We start from the raw sequence: 10,883 nt of genomic DNA on the forward strand, positions 1-10,883 counted from the left end.
TGTGTGTACGCATGTCTGTGTGTGTGTGTGTGTGTGTGTGTGTGTACGTTCGCACAAGTGTGTGTGCGTGTGGGTGAGCATTCACACGTGTGCGTGTGTGTGTGTGTGTGTGTGAGTGTTTTTCTTAGCCTGTGTTTTTAAATTGTCTCTAGCCCAGGTGCCTGTGTGTGTTTGTGTGTCTTGGTTGGGGGGGGGGGGGTGTCACTGGTGGGGGTTGGTGGGGCATGGGCTGGGCTGGGGTGCACCCTCTGAACAAGGCTGGTAAGAACAACAAACGGGGACTGTTTGTGTTTGGATGAGGAGGAGAAGCAGGAAGCCTTGCATTGTTCCATACGTCAACGTTGATCAGGGAAGGGACAGGTGGGGAGGGAGGGAGGGATGGAGGGAGGGAGGGAGGGAGGGAGGGAGGAGGGAGGGAGGGAGGGAGGGAGGGAGGGAGGGAGGGAGGAGGAAGGGAGGGAGGGAGGGAGGGAGGGAGGGAGGAGGGAGGGAGGGAGGGAGGAGGAAGGGAGGGAGGGAGGGAGGGAGGGAGGGATGGAGGGATGGAGGGAAGGAGGGAAGGAGGGAGGGAGGGAGGAATGAAGGGAGGGAGGGAAATATAGATATATAGATACATGGATTGATAGACAGATATAAATATATATAGATAGATAGATTGACATATATATATATATGTATATATATATATATATATATATATATATATATATATATCTATATATATATAAATATATACATATATTGATAGTTATATAGATAGATAGAGAGAGATAGATGTATGTTTAAATGTATCGACAGATACATTTAAAGAGATAGCTACATGATGTTCACTAACACACACACACACACACACACACACACACACACACACACATGGCAATCATCGATCTGAACAAACTGCTAACACACTCTGGGGGCCATGTGGGACAGTAGCAGGCCTCTGGTTGGCTCTCCTGTTACCCCCCCCCCCCCCCCCCCTGCAATGAGCTGCAGCCTCACAGGAGAGGCCTTGTCCACATAACAACTGTGGCAGGAGCTGCACATTGACCTCTGACCCCCTGACGGCATGGGAAAGTAGGACCACTCAGCTGTCAGCACCGCCCCCCCCCCCAACACACTCACACACACACACACACACACACACACACACACACACACACACACACACACACACACACACACACACACACACGCACACGCACACACACACACAGACACACACACACACACACACACACGCACACACACACACCACCCTCCACTTTCTTCTCTCGCTGGATGTCTAGCACAGGTCATGACACACACAACACATGCACACGCGCACATACAAAAAGACACACACACATGCAAAAAAGCACACATGCACACACACCTCCTCTCCCTCCCCACCCCCCACCTCCCTGTTCAGCGAGGACGGAGCCTGATTCAATCAAATCACACTGAACTCAATATGAACACAGTTGACTGTGTCCATCTTACAATCAGGAGGCTGCAGCATACAAAAGACTTGCAGGAATAAATTAATCACTAAATTGAGATTCATAAATAAGTGATGAGATCCACGTAAGGACAGGACTTGGGGGCCTGGGTAGATCTGGACGGAGAGAGCATGGAGGTGGACAGGGCTGGAGGCTGGTCCGGCTCTATGATGTGTTCAGGGGTCAGCTTGACTCTGAAGTCCTCCGGGGGCCGCTGAGGGGAACAATAGCAGAGCTGCTACTCATTAGGCCCATGTTTATGTTGTGCTGGACGGCACGCACACACACATTCATGTAGAGACACACACACAAACACACACAAACACACACACACACACACATAATCACACACACACACACACACACACACACACACACACACACACACACACACACACACACACACACACACACACACACACACACACACACACACACACACACACACACACACACATTCATGTGTAATAATAATAATTCATTGAATTTATATAGTGCTTTTCTAGACACTCAAAGACGCTTAGAGTGAAGGGGGGAACTCACTCACCACCACCAGTGTGTAGACACACACAGACACACAAGCAAAGACACACACAAACAACCACACACACACACACACACACACACACAACTGAACAAGCACACACACAAATTCCCACAACACATACAATTAACATAGAAGCACAGTCACAAGCAATCAAAAACAGGCACACACACGCACCTAAATTCCTCTGTAACAAACTCAAGCACATACACAATCACAAAGAAGCTCACACATACACATGAACACACACAAATCAACACAGTATGGACCCATGAAAACAAAGTAACACACGTATACACATTCCCACACTAATACGCACGGATACAAGGCCGCGCGTATGCAGACAAATGTTTACATATTCTCACACACAAGACACATCCGTACACAAATGCAGACCCACCAACGCAGATACGCATCCGCATGGCTACCCGCACAATCCAACCCCCTGCAGACACACACCCTTACATACACACACACACACCCTTCCATACACACACACACACACACACACACACACAGACACACACACACACACACACACACACACACACACACACACACACACACACACACACACACACACACACACACACACACACACACACACACACACACACACACTCCCCCCCCCCCCCCCCTTCACAATGTCTTTACTGAACTTTACATTGTGCATGCTCACACATTTGATCTTGCTAGTGATTGCATTACAGATAATCATGAACACACAGCAGAACGTCTTCACTACAGCAGAGGCTCATGTGCGGCGGCCTTTGGGGCGTCGGAGATCAAATGGAACAGCAGCGTATCGCCCGGGGAGCCAAGGTGGGCGTGGGAGGAAATCGGCCAATCAGGCGCAGACTGGAACACTCTGAGTCACCTGATTATCAGCCACTTACACTCTGGGGCCTGACCGCCGTTCCCAGTGTCTGGTCCGTGCCAGCTGTCCTCACACACACACACACACGCACACACACACTTACACGCAGGCGCGCACGCACAGACATGCATGGTGGCACGCACACACATTCACACATGCACATGTGCATGCAGGCGTACACACAAACACACACACACACACACACTCTGTGTGTGTAAGACACGCATGTTTCACAAGAAACTCAAGCAAACACACACCAGCGCGTGTAATAGACACATGCACATACCTGACACACACCTGTCGCATACGAAAACATTGCGCACGCACACACAGGCACACACCCACACTGAGGAGTGTGCCTGCTTTCCCAAGCTCAGGCTTGTGGGAAAATCCTTGCTCGTCAGTAATTGATTCCGCCCTGCCAGCTCCATTAGTGTGCAGTGCTGTCACACACACGTACACACACACACACACACACACACACACACACACACACACACACACACACACACACACACACACACACACACACCACACACACACACACACACACACACACACACACACACACACACACACACACACACACACACACACACACACACAGCCAGATAAACACTGCCCAGAAGTCTTCGCTCTGGCCCTCAACTATGCATCACACTATTTTTTTTTTTCTTTTGATCCCCCATGTTCCCTCGCACTCTCTCTCACACACTCTCTTATCTCTGTTGTCTGCCTCTCTCCACTCCCTACACACACTTTCCCCGTCTTGATTCCTCTACTACACATTCTATTGCTCCTTTTGCTGCTTTTATTGTACTGTAAACATGCTTGTGTTTAACTGTACCCTTCGTCTTCATTACCCTGAAGTTTAGTTTTCAGTTCATCTAACTATTCCCCTCACACACTCCAACACTCACACACAAACACTAACACACTTGTTACACACACACACACACACACACACACACACACACACACACACACACACACACACACACACACACACACACACACACACACACAAACACACACTCCTCTCCACCCAGCTGACACATCCCATCCTCCTAAATATCATCTGTCTGCACAGACACTAAACCATAATGTGCATACATACCAAAAGAACATCCACATGCACAAAGACACAAACACAGAAACACATCATCAAGCGCAAACATTTTGACACACACAACCACGCACACACACACAAAAACATACATATACACACACACACACACACATCTTCTGATCATTCTTATCATTTCTTCAGCCTCTCCCAGTTTAATAACAGCCGGCAGGCTTTCTAACATGGAGGCTCCCTCTCCGTCTCTCTCCCTATGGCTCTCCATGTCTCTCTCTCTCTATCAGCCTCTCCATCTTCAGCCCTTATCACTGATGTCATTACCACGGCGCAACCCTCCACTTCAAAGGCCCAATCAGAGCCCTCCGTCACCCAGGGACAACATCTTGTCCTGCAACACACAAAGCCACCAAAAGCAGAATGACTCATGATTTAGTGAAAGATTGATTAACATTTATTGGCCCCCCGTAATTGCACATATTTATGATACTCATTACTATAACACTACCATCCTGACCTATTGTTGGTCACATTTGTTTATTGTCATAATTGCACTGTTAACATATTTAAAGGACCGGATGCTTCATTTTGAGCTGTGCAATCAATGGCAACAACGTTGAATCGTCAGTATACAAATACAATCTTAAATAATCGTAACAAAACGCAAAAACGTTTGCGAAGCCATTCCCCTGGATTTTTTAAAAACAAATCAAGGCGTCCATTCTCTGGTGTTTGCTTGTTCACCTCCTGAAGTTCTACTTGTGAATTCTCCCACCGCGTGTTTGCGTGTTATTTCTGCTCTCTGGGTTGAGTGACGGGCCCCGTGTCTGGAGCCTGTGTGTGTGTGTCTGGGTGTGTGTGTGTGTGTGTGTGTGTGTGTGTGTGTGTGTGTGTGTGTGTGTGTGTGTGTGTGTGTGTGTGTGTGTGTGTGTGTGTGTGTGTGTGTTGTGTGTGTGTGTGTGTGTGTGTGTTTGGGTGTGTGTGTGTGTGTGTGTGTGGGTGCTGGGGGCCAATGACCGTGTGAGGTCCACGCTCCATGTAAGATCTGGAGGTGATAACGGTGTCAGTCTTCACAATCAAACTCTGACATATATGAGTTCAGACAAGCAAACACGCTCAGTCAAAGGTGATTTGTGTGTAAGTGGGTGTGTCTGCTTGCTTGCATGCGTGTGTGAGTGTGTGATTGTGTGTGTGTGTGTGTGTGTGTGTGTGTGTGTGTGTGTGTGTGTGTGTGTGTGTGTGTAACCTTGCCATGACAGAAACAGCCCCGGCATAATTGCCTTAATTGCTTCATGCCGCATACTGGCCCACACACAGACACATGCTCACTCAAAACACACACACTCACACAAACATGCATGCAAACACACAATCACACAGACACAGACACAGACACAGACACACACACACACACACACACACACACACACACACACACACACACACACACACACATACACGCAGCTTAAATACACACATACATACATACATACATACATACAAACACACACACACCTTCAGGGACTATGGGTGAACTGAGTTTAGTCATGAAATATTAACCGGAGTCAGCTGCCTAGATGAGAATCCATGGGTGGAGAACATTAACAAAAGACATACACACCAATGCATATCCTCCCACTTGCCTACACACACGCACACACACACACACACACACACAGAGACACACACACACACACACACACACACACACACACACACACACACACACACACACACACACACACACACACACACACACACACACACACACACACACACACACACAGAGACACACACACACACACACACACGTAGCCTCGCATGCAAAAGCGCGAGTCGGCACCTGTGGGCACAGACTGAAACCACGGCCGACTGCATAACAACAATAATAATCATAATGCGCTAATTCTTGCGCGAACCTGTGACCCAGCCACCACCACATTCACCCTCCCCCCACCGCCACCACCACCACCACCACCACCACCACCACCACCACCTCCACCAGCACATCCACCACCACCACCTCCACCACCACCAGCACATCCACCACCACCACCTCCACCACCACCACCACCACCACCACCACCACCTCCACCACCACCTCCACCACCACCACCACCACCACCACCGCCTCCACCGCCACCACCACCACCACCTCCACCACCACCTCCACCACCACCACCACCACCGCCTCCACCGCCACCACCGCCACCACCACCACCACCACCACCACCACCACCACCATGATCACCCCACAACCACCTTCGCCCCACCCCCACCACCACCATTTCCACTATCACCAGCGCCGCCACCACCACCACCACCACATCCACCATCACACCTCCATGACCCCACAACCACCACCACCACCATCAACCACACCACCATCAACCACACCCCCACCTCACCACAGCCACCACCACCACCATCAACCACACCACCATCAACCACACCCCCACCTCACCACAGCCACCACCACCACCATCGACCACACCACCATCAACCACACCCCCACCTCACCACCACCACCACCTCCACCGCCCCGGGCCCCGTACTGTCCTCGTCCTCGCCTGTGCATCTGGTGCCCCGACGGCCCCACGTCTGGCCCGGGTGGCTGGGTGGGGAGGCCGGCAGTAGAGGGTCAGGGGGGGGGGCGACAGGGAGGGTCGACCGTCTGGAAGACAGGATTATAGCGGCGGGTGGGGGTGAATCTGCTGGGTGGTGTCCCGTGAACCCGCCCCCCCCCCCATCCTGCAGAACAAAGAGGACTGTCTGTCTGGATCACCCGTTTAATTAGTCGGAGCACGACGTCAACACAGGAGGAATTAGCTGCTGAAGAGTTAACTTTCAATCTTCGCCCGCTAGTGTCGCACATGTTCGTCGACCGGTCGATCATCAGTCGCTGAAAGCTTTTTCTTTTGCTTTCGTTTGAATGCAAAGCAGTGAGGATGGTGATGGGATTTGAAAATCACCATCATTGAATTGACGGCCCTCCGTCGCCCCCAGCGTGACGTGGGAGACCGCCAGGGTGGCTTTAAATCAGCCAGGGGGGGCGGAGGGGGCTCCGTGCACCCAAGGGTGGGGCGGGGGGGTTGACTTGGCATTCCAACAATGACTGGGACTGTGAGAACCGAGAAGACAGGAGCAGAAATATGTCTCACTCCTCGAAGGCCCCGCCAAACCTGTTGGGGTCTGAGTGAGGGGCATGTGTGGGTGTGGCTGGGGGAGCATGGGTGTGTGTGTGTGTGTGTGTGTGTGTGTGTGTGTGTGTGTGTGTGTGTGTGTGTGTGTGTGTGTGTGTGTGTGTAAGTGTGCATGCTTGTCTGGGGGGTGGATATGTGTGTGTGTGTGTTTGTGTGTGTGTGTGTGTGTGTATGTGTGTTTGTGTAAGATGGTGGCGGGTGAGTTTATTTGTGTGTGTGTAAGTGTATGTGTGTGTAAGCTTGTGGGGGGTACGCATATTTGTGTGCATGAGTGTGTGTGTGTGTGTATGTGCTTTTGTGTGTGTGTGTGTGTGTGTGTGTGTGTGTGTGTGTGTGTGTGTGTGTTTGTGTGTCTTTAAGCTGGTGGAGGGTGCGTGTATTTGGGTGCGTCCATGTGTGTGTGTTTTTGCAAGTAGCCAAGTGCATGGTCTTTCCTACTTCTGGCAGTCTGGCTGTAGATCCAGCTCTACTGCTTAGGTCTCTAATGGTCTGGTCTCGAAAGGGAAGGTCTCTTCTTGTCTGCTCTCTACTGGTCTGGTCTCTACAAGTCTGGTCGCCACTGGTCTGTTCTCTACTGGTCTGTTCTCTACTGGTCTGTTCTCTACCACTCTGGTCTCTACCGGTCTGGTCTCCATTGGTCTGTACTAGTATGGTCTCCACTGGTCTGGTCTCTACCGGTCTGGTCTCCACTGGTCTGTTCTCTACCAGTCAGGTCTCCACTGGTCTGTACTAGTCTGGTCTCCACTGGTCTCCACTGGTCTGTTCTCTACCAGTCTGGTCTCCATTGGTCTGTACTAGTCTGGTCTCCACTGGTCTGGTCTCTACCGGTCTGGTCTCCACTGGTCTGTTCTCTACCGGTCAGGTCTCCACTGGTCTGTACTAGTCTGGTCTCCACTGGTCTGTTTTCTACCAGTCTGGTCTCCACTGGTCTGTACTGGTCTGGTCTCCACTGGTCTGTTCCCTACCAGTCTGGTCTCCACTGGTCTGTACTGGTCTGGTCTCCACTGGACTGTTCTCTACCAGTCTGGTCTCCACTGGTCTGTACTGGTCTGGTCTCCACTGGTCTGTTCTCTACCAGTCTGGTCTCCACTGGTCTGTACTGGTCTGGTCTAGCACAGCAGCAGTACATGAGGAAGTTCTGCAGGGCAGGATAACATTATTGGCCAGCACCGGGTCCTGGGGACTCAGGGGATACAAAGCCTGGCGACGTACAGGCGCACACACACAGACACACACACACACACACAGACCCCCCCCCCGAAGGGAGGACGACAGTGCTGCTGGGTGGGTCAGCTTGAATCCAATCACGCAGACATCTTGGCTCTGGTCATTGTTGTTGGGTGCCCTAGAGCTCTCGCAGTTACACTGGAACAAACAGAAAGGATGCAGACACACACACACACACACACACACACACACACACACACACACACACACACACACACACACACACACACACACACACAAACAGGCCCACAAACACAGACACACACGCACACAAGCTCTGAGTCTTTCCTATGACATCATTTCGATGCGGTGTAGGGGTCGTGTGATTTATGCGACCAGTTAGTCATGATGTTGAGAACCAAACCAAACAACTAATGAAGCGGCAGTGCAGGGTATTCAGATATTATAGTTCATTTTGGATTAAAAAGTTTTATTTTACAAAATAAATGCAATTTGTAGCGTTCAAATAGAATAAATATATCGATATAAGTTACTACATTGATCCCTGAGGAGGTAATTGTGTTTGAATAACTGACTGAAGATACACACATTTTGAACAACATTTGTTTTAAGAGTCTGCAAGTGTTTGTGGGGTGACAGCGGTCAGGGGGTGAGGAAAGGTTGTTGGTTTGATAGTCGGGGGCATTGTGTGTGTGTGTGTGTGTGTGTGTGTGTGTGTGTGTGTGTGTGTGTGTGCGTGTGTGCGTGTGTGTGCGTGTGTGTGTGTGTGTGTGTGTGTGTGTGTGTGTGTGTGTGTGTGTGTTTGTGTGAGGGGGGGATTAAGGGGGTTTGTTTGTGTGTTGTGTTGGGTGGCTGATTACAAGACCAACAACAAAAAACAAAAACAGCCCCCGTACATGTACACACACACTCAGCCTACTGCCCGACTCTAACAAGCATTCCTGCTGCCTGGTCTACCACATTCTATTCACACCAGAGGGGGGGCAGCACACACACACGCACACACACAAACACACACACACACGTCTCCATCAAAAGTAAAAAAATGTATGGCCGCCAGTATTGGAGTGCCATAGACACACACACATACACATTCTTAAAGATACTTCCCTGTACTTCAGCTGCTTTCACACACACACACACACACACACACACACAATCCCTCTTGTCGTTTTTTTCTGTTTCGCTTACTCACACAAGCACCGACACACTCTCACACATAGCTCTCCCACACTCCTACACATCTGTTTGGATTTGTTTTCCCGGCTGCAAATATTACCCCCCCCCCCCCCCCCTCCTCTTCCCTTACACACACACACACTTGCAAACACACACACACACACAATCATCTTCCCACTGTCGAAAGCAGGCAAGACGATGAAATTAGAGCTGACACACACACTTCACTCAGCACTGGGGTGTGTGTGTGTAAAGTAGTCAGGATGCATTGTATGCTCCAGTCTATAAACATACCATGAATGATGGAATAAAATATGTATTTATTTATATATATATACACACAGGAGATAATCATCTGCCGTGAGCCCCACCACCTCCACCTGAGTAAGGAGAGGCTGGAGGAGCCAGGAGAAGCTGGCCAACAGGGGGGGACCTTCTTGCAGAAAGAGGTCCGGTCCCTGACAGACGCCGCCCAGAAGCTATCAGGCCTGACACCAGACACAGTCTGCGGACATGGCTGAGGTGAGGGAGACCTTTAAGGTGGAGGAGGAACCGTTCCGGCTGGAGAGGAGCGCCTGTAAGGAACCGAGGTCTCAGCAGCCAACGCATTGCACAGTGCTCTCGGACCTGGATGGCAACACGGTCGGTCCAATGAAGACTTTAAACAGCATCCAATGGCTTACCATGGTAACTGTATTTTCAGATTGCATTTCATTCTGTTAAGCGTTTAAAATTCGAATACTTACAGGCTACAAGTAATGACAAAACATAAGGGAACATACGTGGATGTATGAAGGAATGAAAAACAAAGAATTCAAAATGACAAGCAAAAATACACAACAATAATACAGACTATTATAAAACAAACCATGATTCAAACAATAAAATACGGGAGCAGACATATATAATCCATAGCTATACAAGTCCCTTTCTCCGGCTTCCATTTCCTCACAGACAGACAGGTAAGCCCTGCTCCCCCCCCCCCCCCCCCCCCCCCGCCCCCCAAACACACACACACGTATCACACATGTCCGTGTGTGTGTGTGTGCGTATGCCAGCCGCTGCCGTCAGGCTCCCGGCGTTGACACAGTAAACTGAGCCAGTGTGGGGGGGAGGGGGGCGGCGGTCGTCAGGGTGAAATGTCTCTCTCACACACACACACACACACACACACACACACACACACGTATACACACTCAGACACACACACACTCCGGAGGGAGAGGAGAGTGGTGGAGGAGCTCACACGGAGATAGAGTTACCGCTGAATTAGATCTGAGCTGTGGGAACCAGCACCTTCTTAGAGACACACACGTGCACGCATACACACACA

Source organism: Gadus chalcogrammus, chromosome 22 (genome assembly GCF_026213295.1).
Source record: "Gadus chalcogrammus isolate NIFS_2021 chromosome 22, NIFS_Gcha_1.0, whole genome shotgun sequence".
Lineage (NCBI taxonomy): Eukaryota > Metazoa > Chordata > Actinopteri > Gadiformes > Gadidae > Gadus > Gadus chalcogrammus.